We start from the raw sequence: 13,379 nt of genomic DNA on the forward strand, positions 1-13,379 counted from the left end.
CCCAGGTAGGCTTCAATATTTTCAGAAAGAACATCCGAATGAAATTATATCAAAGACAAATGAGAGATAAGAATGGAGAAAGAAGGTTGACAGATCTTGTGTAGTGCCCCAACGGTCCAGCAGATCAAAGGATAGGTGAAGGTGAATGTAAAGTTAGATGTGAACCTGGCCTAACTAGTTCTTCAGACCTTGTGGTCTATAGGGCAGATGATGTAAAGTTAATCTGTTTTTGTGGCCTACGGTTAGCGAGGGTGTCATGTAGCCAGCACAACGACCAACCGCCTTTACTTTTCCCCAACTAATGTCAGGTACCCATTAGAGCTGAGTGGACTCAGGGGTGCCCAAGGATTCCAAAAGTTAAAAATCCCAGTCTTCACCAGGATTCGAAGCCAAGCGCTTTGCCGCTCAGCCACCGCGCCTCCCCTGGCCTAACTGATGTCTTATAATTGATCAAATTTTTTGAAAAGGCTCATCCTCTCGCCAGCACCCTAGATACAAAAATTTAAGAAAATTAAGTTTATAAGATTACTATTCGTTTTAAATTAGGTCTAACTTATAATGCATACTAATTAGTTTTTTCTCTTTAAAAGAAGCTTTCAGGAAAAAAAAGTAGTCGTTGCATCAGAACTTTGAATGGTCTAAAATATTGTGATGTCCGATTTTCAATATCTTTTCTAGTTTACGAGATCTAAACTGGACGGACGGACAGATGGTCAGACGGACAGACATTTCACACAAAACTAATAGCGTCTTTTCCCCTTTCGGGGGCCGCTAAAAATGGCTTGGGGGGGGGGGGGAGCATGAAAGGGATATCTGGGAGAATTTTACCATAATCGCTTTGTAAAATCATTTTTTTTTAAAAGGGAAATGACTCAAGACTTCTCAAGTTGACATACTAACCACTCTGCTAGTGAGGTAGCTATAAAAGGTATCTATTGTTTGTTGCAAACTTACTTTAAAGCGGCGACCTATAAAGGGGAATAATTTACCCTTTACGTCACTTCAGTCAAATACATTTTTCCTTTGTTTGAGATATGAAACAAATTAATTAATTACCAATAGTTAATTAGCTAATTAGCTAAATCTTCAATATATTTAAATAAGTGTGCAAAATTTCAGCTTGATCCGAGATTGAATGTGGGAGAAATAATGTGTACAAACTTTTTACCAGATAAACAGAGGGGGTCAATATAACCTTTGTAAAAAAAAATGAAATCATAACACTCTAGACATTACATTCCTTTAATAGAGTTCTACACTACATACTTTCATACTCGGAAAAATGTAAAAAAATGTTTTAAATGATTCGTATGTCCCTTCGGGGTGAAAGATAATCTACACCTCCTAGTCTAAACGGAAGTTTCAGGCGTTCGTTTGGAATTGAAGATAATTACATCATAGCGAAATCCTGCAGGACAGCCGGGGATTGACGCGGCCACGATTGAAACTCGAAACCACGTTACGATATGACGAAGTACTTACCACAAGACAATGTAGGGATCCTGCATTGATGGAATACAAAAGTCTGTATACATAAGAACTGTGTAGGTGTCGCCTTGTATATAACTGAATTTAAAATGATATATTTATCTATTTACATAATTCTTTTGTTATGTAGTAGTTTAGAGTAGGCATAACCTGTTTTCACTAACTGGAGAAGAGGCAAAGGATGTCTTAGGGCAGCGGTTCTCAACCTTTTAAGCTCGGCGACCCCTTTTTACAATCCCTCACTTTGTAGTCTACTAAAGGTGTAGTAGAAAAATACACTAAATCGGGCTGAAATAAAAGACTACCCACTAGTCACTGGAGCAGATAGATTAGGAAGCGAACCATGCAGCCCTTCCCTTACAACAAAGTGTGCAGGTAAGCAAATCATTTCGCATTCTCTGCGGAAATGAATGAGTAAGTAGCTTTCAATTCCGCCTATGTATCGGGTCAGAAAGGTAAATAACCATATAAAACCACGCCCATTCTCATTGATATTACAATTTACGCAGCGCATAAATCTGACCTCTTTACAGGAAAGAACATGATTGCTGCTTACCATCCTTCATTACTTCAGAAACAGAAATGGTACATTAATGTAGCGTACGCACGAAAAAATCTCCTATTCTTGTTTCCCCAATGGATACCAGGCCACTCAGGTGAAGCAGGACCCAGTTCCAAAGTAACATTCTCTAACTCAAAAATTAAACAAGCTGCTAAAGATTACAAAAACAAATTTAATGCTCCAGTTATAATATATGGCTCCTTTTGTCTCGAAAGGCAATGGATGCGCCCAAGTGAGTCACTGGTTTTGGCTTAATCTTGATAGGGGGCAGAATCTGGTGTGGCTAATCAAGCCAATTCTAGAACGGCAGACTTTGCCACAATTCGTACATTTGTATGCCTCTGATTTAGGGCTAGCAGACAGGGCAGCTTTCTTTTTTTCCCTCTTGATTAAAGCCGCTTCAATTCTTTTGTTCTCAGCAAGGGTTGTCCCAGCACGCACAGTCTGTCTCCATGCACTCCGGTCTTTGGCTATGTTTTCCCATATACTTTCACTGATGCCTGAGGCTCTCATGTCTCGCTTGCAGACATCTCTATATGTTAGTCTTGGGCGGCCCTTGGGTCTGACTCCTTCCACAAGCTCAGCATATAAGATATCTTTCGGGATTCTACCATCTGGCATGCGGGTGACATGTCCGAGCCAGCGTAATCTCCTTTGTGTCAGGAGAGCATACATGCTGTTCATATTGGCCAGTCTCAAAACTTCCTGATTGGAGACATGGTCCCTCCAAGAGATGCCCATTATGCGTCTCAGGCAGCGCAAGTGGAAACTATTCAATCTGTGCTCTTGGTACATGTATGTTGACCAGCTTTCACTGCCATAAAGGAGAGTGCTCACAACACAGGCGTTGTAGACTAGGATTTTGGTCGCTGTGGTCAATTTACCATTTTCCCAGACGCGCTTGGAGAGTTTTGCCAATGCTGTGGTAGCTTTTCCTATCCTTTTTGTCAGTGTGACAAGTCAAAAACTCGCTGTCAGAGTCGCTCTAAATTATCACAGCATTAATTATTATTTTTCCTTATTTATTTATTTTATTTTAATTATTTCCCCATCCTACCCCTGAATTCTCCACCCGCACCACCTTTTCTCCTCCAGGCTAGACTTAGTTGACCACATTGGAGATAGCGAAGGCGCGTCCTTTCATTTATCTGCCCTTGATCGGGGAAAGGTAAACACCCAATCTCTTTTGTCTTACCCGCCGGATGTCTGAAGGATGGTCGCGGTTGACACCACCTTGGTTTGAATGCAAGCTAATCCTTCCCCCCCCCTTCTCTCACGTCTCTCTTTGATCTAAGAGATTACCCTGGTCAACACACCGCGTGATATTCCAAGGTGCGGCTCCCACCTCGAGTCAAATCCACCCACGTGTAAGATAAATCTTAGCCTAGGGCATTTCCTGTGTCCGCCCGAACTTTCCAGGCTTATATAAAGTAAACCAACTCAAGCCAGACCCTTTTTCATTTCTCATTCGAGCTGAGCTATCGAGTCTGGACTATATCACTTATTCTCTCTCCTAGAGGAATACCTGGTGGTAAGTCGAACTTAATCACAAGTTCCATCTTAATTACTCTGTGTATATTTCCATTGGATTTTATCATGTGTATTTTGCCTAGTTCATTTATATTTAATTAGTGCATTGTGTATTTCTCACTGGCGTAAGTAGAAAACATAAACATGTCCTATGTATTTATTTATGTATTGCATTAATCTATTAATGCTACGTTGCTCAATTGATCGTTGATGCAACCATGTATATATTTGTACATCTTATTCTATTTCCTTTATCTCGGTTGACAACCGTGATAATTTTACCAGCGCACTGATACTGCGTTTAGAGAAGATATATGAATTATCTCCCCGTTACTCATTTTACTCTAAGGAGAGTTGCGCCGCTTGAAGGGACATTCAAGCACGCTCCATTGTTCTCGACCCACGGTCATATGCAAACAAAGCATCTCGATCGCTGACCACCGCCCAATTCAACCCCCCCCCCCTTTTCTTTCTCTATCCACCTGTGTTGTTTATTTGAGATTATTATTTCCCCTTCTATGTACATTCTTATATTATTATTTCCCCTTTTATGTACATTTCTATATTGCCACTATCTGCCATCTATTTTCCAAATCCCATTTGTCATCATCTCCCCTTTATGCTCTAAAGCAATTTTACCAATCTGACGAATGCACCTCAGTCGAGGGCATCGATAAGATGCATAAGAGACATGTCCTAACTTGTCTTTATTTATCCGCAGCCTCCCTCAGGTGTCTGCCTATTTATCGGATCGCTTACCTGCCTATTTGCCTACTGGCCTATCTATGTGCTTAGTGCTAATCAGCGCTGCACTTGCCTAGTTGCTATCAAGAATCACCTATTGCCTAGTTACTGGATCAACGATCCATTTACCTGCAGTTGTGCTTAGTGCTATTCAGCGCTGCATTTGCCTACTGAGATCTACCCAACTCTACTACTTGGCGCTATCGGCATTGCCCGCCTATTCGACAGCCCACCTGTCAAGCTATTAGGCGCGACGTCCCTATAGAGTCAGATCTGTGCGAGACGTCATAGCTACGCCAACCCTCTGCAACTCACTGGACATATCCTGTTACTCACACTGCCCACGGCAGATCAGCTCTGCCCGCAGTAACCTTGTGCCCACGGTATCCGGCCACCCGCCATACTGTGCCCACTACAGATACTAGAACTTGGGACTGAGACTCCACAAGAGCTATATCGCCGGCGTCCCTCTATCCGCTAGAGCGCCACCTCCAGCTGCAGAACCTCAAGCCAGGACACAGCCAGCTGCGACATCAACAGGAATACCAGCTAAGTCAGAGGACAAAGTGACATACTCTCTTATTATGTGCAAGAGTGATGATTAAACATAGAATATACTAGAGATAGATGCAAACCCTCCCCCTTTTTATTATTATATGTATATTTATGTAAATAAATATCCTTTATTTTAACTTTTGTATCTATCTTTCATTGCTTTGTCTCGTTGCGTGTCTGCTCCCGATTCATATGCTGATAAGTGGGGGTGTGATAGCATTAAAAATAATCATCCCCTAGACATAAAACGTGCCAAACACACGTCCCATTTCCCCACCTGTCACAGTCAGCTCGATGTCTAAGTCTAGGTTACTGACAATTGTTGAACCCAAGTAGGTAAATTCCTGCACCACTGAAAGGGTGTGGTTCCCAATTTGTATTATAGGTATTTCTGCAACGTCTTGTGCCAGGATTTCGGTCTTGGAGAGACTTATAGTAAGGCTAAACTCTTGACAAGCAGCTGCTAAGGCGTTCACTAGCTTCTGTAGATCTCCTTGTGAGTGAGATACGAGTGCCGCGTCATCGGCAAACAGCAGCTCCCTTATCAAGATACGACGCCTTTTCGTTTTGGCTTTAAGACGTGCCAGGTTAAAGAGCCTTCCATCGGATCTGCTATGGATGTATATTCCGTCTTCCAGGGATTTAAAAGCACTGGATAGTACGACTGAGAAGAAGATGCCAAAAAGTGTAGGGGCCAGTACACATCCTTGTTTTACACCGCTTTTAATGGAGAATGGCCTGGAGGAAGAACTTCCAAACTGAACGGTGCCCTGCATATTTTCGTGAAAAGCTGACACTAGTTTTCTTAACTTATTTGGACAGCCGATTCTCTCTAGTACAGCAAACAGACCGCTTCTGCTAACAAGGTCAAAGGCCTTGGTCAAATCAATAAAAGCTATGAAGAGGGGCTGCTTTTGTTCTCTGCTCTTCTCCTGTAGCTGCCGCAGAGAGAAAATCATATCTGTTGTAGATCTTCCTGCCCTAAAGCCACACTGCGACTCTGGATAAACACGATCTGCCAGGATCTGTAATCGCTTTAGTAACACTCTAGCAAAAGCCTTTCCGACTATGCTAAGCAGTGAGATACCTCTGTAATTGTTACAATCAGAGCGGTCGCCTTTATTTTTATAAATTGTAACAATGTTGGAGTCTTTCAATTCCTGGGGGACCATTCCTTGTTCCCAGCACAAGCTTAGCAGTTCATGGAGTGGTTTGATTAGGGCATGTTTTCCAGCCTGAATTACTTCAGCAGGAATGCCATCTCCTCCGGGTGTTTTCCCATGTGCAAGCATGTCAATGGCAATGCTCAGCTCCTTTACTGAGGGCGTTTCGTCTAATTCCGTCAAAACTGGAAGTGATGGGAAGTTGGAAACAGCATTTGGTGAGATGGCGTTTTCAATCTGGTAGAGTTCTGCATAGTGTTCTATCCAGTTATAATATTGACACATAATAATACAATTTCAGCAAAAAAAAAAAATGTTCATAAATATAATCTATTTCATTTCTAAATGATCTTAAGTCACAGTGATTCCCCAGACGAGTTCGGATAAATGTTTGCTTGGTTTAAACTAAGAATGTCACACAGATTTAAAAAGAAGAAAGGAATGTTTGTGATTAGGCCTAGGCTACTTAGTGCCCTATAGAAATCGCTAGCGCATTGGTCAATCGTCAGACATCTACTTGAGCTATAAATAACGGACATATCTTTCATCATGTCACACCACCGAGTCAATTATCGCGTTGTGATGAGCTGCTAAAAGTTTGATTATACAAAGATGTCCCAGAGGTTTGTTTGCGTGTGAGTGTGCATGCGGGGAGCGAGGGCGGCCAGGCAATACGGGCATTCTGGCAAAAGTCCGTCGGGTCGGCACCCAGTCGGTCGGTGGGGATCATCACCTGATGTCATAGTTTCAAGATGGGAGTACAAGAAATTCGAAATGCATGCAAAATAGTCACTAAACATGTGATTGCATTGGCAAGGGTGTAGACTGGGGCGCACTAGGTGTGAAAATTTACCCGGGCATTTCTATGCAATCCGGCCCACAAATAGTATGCCAAGTGATATAGATCCAAGTATACCTGTCCTCAAGAGCATTGTGTAAAGTTTGATAATGTATCGAAAGTAGTTAGCTAATAGCCATATGAATAATTTATTAGATGATTTTGAAACTATTTAATAAAAGCGATTACTAAATAAATAAAGTATAACACTTGGAATGGGGAATCTCTTAATGTGAACAAAATTCCAGCTACTATATACATCAACATTCATACATGTACATGAAGATCCTCCATCAACAAACATATTGGACTCAGTTTCACTCCTCGCCATTTTCTCAGGGTTGTCTCCCGAAGCCTTTCCCGCGTTTGGGTATAGCCGCAAGGCAGCGGATGTGGGCGACATCGTTCCGACCATAAACAATACCCAGGCTTTCATCTCACTTTGCGCGAGATGAACCATATAGTCGTTCTACGACTGAAGGAGGCCAATAAAACAAATAGTGTCAAATCAAATGTCTATGCGCTTTCCCTGTAACATAAAAATCGATATTTACTATTTGTTTCAAGTAACAGAGATCTAGCGTCCTTGGCATCGTTTAGTTGATCAATTATTCTCAAAATCGCCCCCCCCCCTCCCATCTTCCTCTTATTATATTTATTTATAATTTACTTTAAATTGCCCACACATTTCTCCGAAGTAGTTTCTTTTTTTTTTTTTTAGGTCAGTGTGACTGTATTATATATATATATATTTTTGCTTGAATAAATGTAAAACTTAAAGACTAAACAAAGAGGAGATTACTGGGTTAAAATTTATTATAAAAATCTCCAATTAAAAAACTTTCGGGTATGACGTAACGATTTAGGTTTGGGGGGGGGGGTAAAATTTGTTAGTATTTGTTACAATGGGGGGTGCCGCTTGGCTTCCGAACCAGTGGTCTCTGGTTCGAATCCTGGTGAAGAGTACTGAAGAGTGGAATTTTTAATTTCGCGATCTTTGGGCGCCCCTGAGTCCATTCAGTTCTAATGGGTACCTGACATTAGTTAGGGAAAAAGTAAAGGCAATTGGTCATTGTGCTGGCCACATGACACCCTCTTTAACCGTAGACCACAGAAACAGATGACCTATATACCAAAACTTTACTTTTCTACTTGAAGATTTGTTACGTAACAAAACCAAAAAGAAATCTTATCTTATATTAGAGACGTTACTTTAAAAAAAAAAGAAGATAATTACGTCCTAGGCATGTCAATCAGTGACTTAAACTCTGTTACGTCGTTGGTTTTAGATCATTTTGTTATTTTAACTCTCGTGTTTATGTTTGTTATGTTATCACAGCGCGTTGAGTCTACACAATGTTTGTTAACAGCGCTGTAAAAGTTTTAATTATTATTATTAACAGGTACAGTGGTCTTTCTCGGGTCCGACTTTCACTTACCACGGAATTTCAAAAAATATTAGTGGCAAAAATACACCGCGTTTTTTTTTTTACACCACGGATTTGCGGCGGCCGCCCAATGTATTAATACAGTAATGGGGGAAAAAACTGAATCGAAGCGCCGATAGAATTTTAAGTCGATACTTTTTCCATTATTTCTGTAGATACCAGGATGAAAAATGTAATTTGGGAAAATAATAATAAATAAATATGTTGTAAATTTCGATTTTTAAAAAATGTTACTCTACCGGGGGGGGGGAGGGGGAGGGGGAGTATTGAGTTTTGTTACGATTCGCTATAAGGGGGGCTATAACACTTAAACCTCTGGGAGTGATGCGGTAAAAAAAAAAAGGCGAGGTTACATCATTACGTCTCTTGAGGAGATTGGAAGAGGTGATAGAGATCTTCAAAACAAATTTGCTTCAATACCGGATGTGGTCAGTTAACAACAAAAGTTGGCTTCTTGCTGTATATCCAGGGAGGCCTTGAGCATAGGCAAACTAGGCAGCCGCCTGGGGCCTCCGATTGGTTGGGGCCTCACAGAGGACTCTGTAGCATTTATTTAAGAAGAAATAGCGAAATGTGTCCTTAACGTTCTTGGAGTACACTAGGTTTTGAATTATTGCATAACTTTTTTTTTTCGCTATATATTCTTTATTTTTATATTTCATTAGGTGCCACCATATTCCCTTCGCCTAGGGCGTCCAATTATCTAAGGTCGGCCCTGGAATATCTATTAAGAAAACTCTTCAAGCTTACTAAGTAAAAACTAAGAATAAGATCCACTATAGTTTTAATTCGATCTACTGCTTGTTAGATGTGACAACAAATAGGTAAACAGCTGGCTCTGTGTAGCACTGTAGCCAAATGAAACACTGCATTCTTCATTAATGTTCCATCTCGAAGACAATGTCTTATTAATCTTATAATCAGAACGGTATAACCAGAATAGTATAACCAGAAATGTTTAACCAGAAATTAGAAATGTATAACCAGAAATGTAGTCTATAACCATAACTGTATAACCAAAACAGTATAACCAGAACAGTATAACCAGAACTGTATGACCAAAGACTACGAAACTAAAACTGTATTGTATAACCAGAACTGTAAACCAGAACTGTATAACCAGAACAGTATAGGCCTATACAGAACAGTATAACCAATACAGCTGACGTTACACTGAAGGAAAGAATGGCTAGGCAGAATAGGATTGAGATCCCTGGACATCTGAAGTCTAGAGCTTTAGTTTACCACGTGGACAGGCAGTATAAGAGTGAGATCCCTGGACATCTGAAGTCTAGAGCTTTAGTTTACAGCGTGGACAGGCAGTATAAGAGTGAGATCCCTGGGCATCTGAAGTCTAGAGTTTTAGTTTACCACGTGGACAGGCAGTATAAGAGTGAGATCCCTGGACATCTGAAGTCTTGAGCTTTAGTTTACAGCGTGGACAGGCAGTATAAGAGTGAGATCCCTGGACATCTGAAGTCTAGAGCTTTAGTTTACCACGTGGACAGGCAGTATAAGAGTGAGATCCCTGGACATCTGAAGTCTAGAGCTTTAGTTTACAGCGTGGACAGGCAGTATAAGAGTGAGATCCCTGGACATCTGAAGTCTAGAGCTTTAGTTTACCACGTGGACAGGCAGTATAAGAGTGAGATCCCTGGACATCTGAAGTCTAGAGCTTTAGTTTACAGCCTGGACAGCGCTTCGGCACGTAAGTGCAATAAGGTAACCAAATTGAAAAATACACCAATCTGACTCTCTCCCTTATTTTAATTATACTGTAAAAATTATAATAAAAGTTATATCAACTCACTCATACGTTTTGTACTCAATATCTCTTTCCCCTCCCATTCTCGGATCAAGTTGTAAACCATTTGTACACAATGCGTTTGCCTAAAGTATCAGCATGTTAGAAGTATAAACAAATAGGCCTACTAAATGTATGGCGTGAAAGAGTTGAAAGTCCCTATGTTGTTTGTATTGTCAAAAAAATTTTGCAATACAGGGGAGATAATACAGTTTTTTTTTTTTTTTTAAAGAAGCGATTACAGGGAAGACTATAATTTTCATGTCACATAAAAACATGTGTGAATGCCATTTTAAAATATATTTTAATATTTATAAATTGTTTAGCATGAGTTGAGTTTACAATGGGGTTAAGATTTAGCAGAGTTAATAGAGAAGGAAATGATGACAAATCATTGTAGTTCCTCCATACACCGCACGCAAGACAAACACGATACTTGTAGTGGCCATATACGACAGTCAGAAAGTGTATAACATTGCCGAACAGTGCTAGTTATGTTTAAGCGTATAGTGATTACAGAAACTCTGAGGTTTGGCTTGAAATTTTTTTTACATTCCAACAGATGGGAACACATTTAAAATGGGTTCTAACCAGTGGAGTAACAAGGGACTCGTGTGCCCGGGTTCAATGACGTAGCCGTCGTAGCAAGGGACTCCTGGGCGTTGGTTCAAGAATATAATAGTGGGCCTCTCCCCTAAATTAATTTGAGTATGATAAAAAAAAACATCAACATATATACATCAGTATATTTTGAAAAAGTCACTGCTATGTAGGTAGGCCCCCTACTACCTATAAATAACAATAGTGTCATAACACTTAAAGCTCATACTACTATTGTCAAAATAACACTTTCATGTTTAAATTGTGGAGTTGAACATTTTCAAACTATAGCTCTGTGTCCATTAATTTTTAATCAGCTGAGATCAAATGTCTACATATCATTGCATAGCAGCCCAATATATTAAAAGTGCCGATAAGCAAAATTAAAAATAAATAAATGGGTTAATTAATTAACTTTTTGCTGTTTTTTTTTTCGCTAAATGAAAAGAACAGCAATTGAAGTCAACCTGCTTTGATTTTTAGAACTTCTTATGTAGCTTTGTGGAAGGGGGGAGTGGTGGCTGAATGGTAAAGCGCTTGGCTTCCAAACCGAGTAGTCTCGGGTTCGAATCTCGATAAAAACCGGGATTTTGAGTTTCAGGATTTTCAGGGCGCCCATGAGTCGACCCAACTGTAATGGGTACCTTTAGTTAAAGGCGGTAACTTGGCCCCTAGTTGTGCTGGCCACATGACCCCCTCGTTAACCGTGGGCACAGAAACAGATGACTTTAACATCATCTGCCCAATAGATCTCATGGTCTGAAAGGGATACTTTACTTTTTACTATGTATGTCTTGTTTTTGTTTCAGTTTCAACGTGAAAATAACGCTCTGCGGAACAAAGTGGTGAAGTGAGAAACAGAGTGGATGAGTCGACAATTTGGAATTATTAATGATAACAAGAAAATATAAAACAAGGTGGTTACAAAGACAGTTTGTGTGGATACACAAACTCAAAATCGGCCCCCGAAGTGGTCCACCCAGGCAGGTAAAAAGGCAGGTTTCAATAGTTTCAGAAAGAACATCTTTTTTTTTTTTTTTTTTTTTAAAGGAAACCTCAGAATTTGCGCTATTCAGTTTTAGCTTTATCATCATAGGAATCCTTGGCCTTTATGCCTCTTTTCTTTGCCTCTTTTTGGGGCTTTATATGCCTCTTTTTTGGGCCATTTTGCCTCTTTTGTGGGCTTTTTTTTTTTTAATATGTTTTTATTTGTAAGTTATCATAATTCACAAGTATTAAATCATAAACAATTGAAAAGTGATAAACCTAAAAATATAATAACAGTAATAGAAATATTATTTAATATCAAAGACATACTACCTAACCAATGAACCCCCTAAAGACAGAAAAATGATACAAGTATACTCTACTCCAGAACAATCAACACAATATCAGATATCCCTGACCCCCAACACCCTGTTCTTTCAGAATAAAATTCTATCAAAGGTAAATGAAAGAGAAAAATGGAGAAAGAAGGTTGACAGATCTTGTGTGGTGCCCCAACGGCCCGGTAAACCAGATAGGTGAAAAAGAAGGTGAGGTTAGATGTTAACTGATGTCATATGATGATTGATCTAATTGTTTTGTAAAGGGTCAATCTCTTATTCAAAGACTCAAGAAAAAAAAAACATTTCCGTAAAAAAACAAAAAAAAAAACTTCCTATAGTTCACATGCTATTATTACGTACTGTTTGTTGTTCACGCGATAATATTGTAATAACTGAAGGAAGGCAACTCAACGAGAACATAGACGTTTATTTACATAGAGACATGACAAACACAAAGGGGCATCTGCCTTGAGCATAGCGTCTCCATATTGGCTCTCTACTTGGGCGGAAATCGTTAGTCTATTATGTCAACATCCGACTTGTCTGGTCACTGATAGTGCGCACCTTCTTTCTGCACTATCTTGGATGGCGGTGCGCATTGCAAAGTCATAACAATATGAAAAACTACTTATTAATTGTTGTTATTATAATTATGTTCCACTTATATGCATACTAAATATTTTTTTTCTCTTGAAAAAAAAGTAAACATTCTTTTTGTAAATGTAGTAGTTATTATGACAGAATTTATATAACTTGGCAAAAACAAGTGTCAAAAAAAATTTTTTTTGACTGAAATCTAAAACCGTTTGCATAAATGTGTTAAAAATATGGTAAATATTCTTCTCCCTTACTAAAAAGCCTCCAGGGTTTGTTACTATCAATAGTGAATAGTTGTAAAATGGTGTATTTTTATGAAAAAAAATACTGCTTACATAATTGCTTTAAAAAATTAGATTTTTCGATTTCAGAAAAGAAAAAAGTAGCCGTTGCATCAGAACTTTGAATGATCTAAAATATCATGATGTCCGATTTTCAATTTCTCTTCTAAACGGGACGGGCAGACAGGCCACACAAAACTAATAACATATTCTGAGATATCTACAGTGCATTATCCTGTGAATTTTTAATCCTATTAGAATTTTTTTTTTTTTTCAAAAACCAAATCTGCATTTCACTGCACTTTATTAAAGGAGCCCTGAGACTAGTAATAATGTAAATCCCTTTGGCTACTCTCATGGAATTTGGTGACTAGTTTGCTTCAAATTTTATATCAAATAGGAAAGTTTTATCGTGAAAATCATCTTTTGGGGGGTTTTAAA

This window comes from Biomphalaria glabrata, chromosome 2 (assembly GCF_947242115.1).
Source record: "Biomphalaria glabrata chromosome 2, xgBioGlab47.1, whole genome shotgun sequence".
In the NCBI taxonomy this organism is placed as follows: Eukaryota; Metazoa; Mollusca; class Gastropoda; family Planorbidae; genus Biomphalaria; species Biomphalaria glabrata.